Consider the following 745-nt stretch of genomic DNA (forward strand, 5'->3'; position numbering starts at 1 on the left):
ACAAAACCAGCAAATGCACAGCTTTTTCTCTTGTTCCACGACTTGTTTGTGAAAGTACCTGGAAATGGTGAGATGAATGCAGACCTTGTCCTCCTCAATGGAGTCACAGGGCCTGTTTCTTTTCCCCTCTGTTGCTGAGGGTTGTACCATCAGGGGACGGGGCATGGCTAGAAATCCCGGCATCTCTGGGGCTGGGCTGGGCCGGGCAGGGGACTCAGGTGTCCCAGATGAGTCCAAAGTACAGCTACGTTTGCCAAGCACGGTTGTTCTAACTGCCCTGCCCGGTGAGCTGGAGGTTGCGCCCCCCCTGAGCCATTCCCTTGGTAGTCTGGGCCTCAGTTTCCCTCAGTTTGGGAAGTTCTCCCAAGGGATTGACCAGAGCACAGGGTGGTCCTAGGGGGCCAGGGTGAGCTGAGCGTGGAGTCTTGGAAATGTTCTGCTCTTCCTTGGAGCCCTGGAAAGATATGTTGGGAAATTAGCCGCTGTGTTAATTGAGGCTTCATGCAAAGTCCTGTGTGTTTACAGAGCTAACCTGAGAAGCACCCTCAGAAGATTCTGTGAGACTCTGAAGGGCCCCTGAAGACTCAGCATTCAACCCCAGGGGCTGCCGGTTAGAGACCAGATAACATGCCCTGTTCTTAGAAGAGACAGTGTGTATCTATACTTACTGCCAGCCAGGTGCTTTGCTGGGCTCATTCTACATATTCACTTAGTTAACCCCTGCCCCAAGCCTGGGTCAGAATTA

This window comes from Neophocaena asiaeorientalis, unplaced genomic scaffold (genome assembly GCF_003031525.2).
Source record: "Neophocaena asiaeorientalis asiaeorientalis breed wild unplaced genomic scaffold, Neophocaena_asiaeorientalis_V1.1 scaffold87, whole genome shotgun sequence".
In the NCBI taxonomy this organism is placed as follows: Eukaryota; Metazoa; Chordata; class Mammalia; order Artiodactyla; family Phocoenidae; genus Neophocaena; species Neophocaena asiaeorientalis.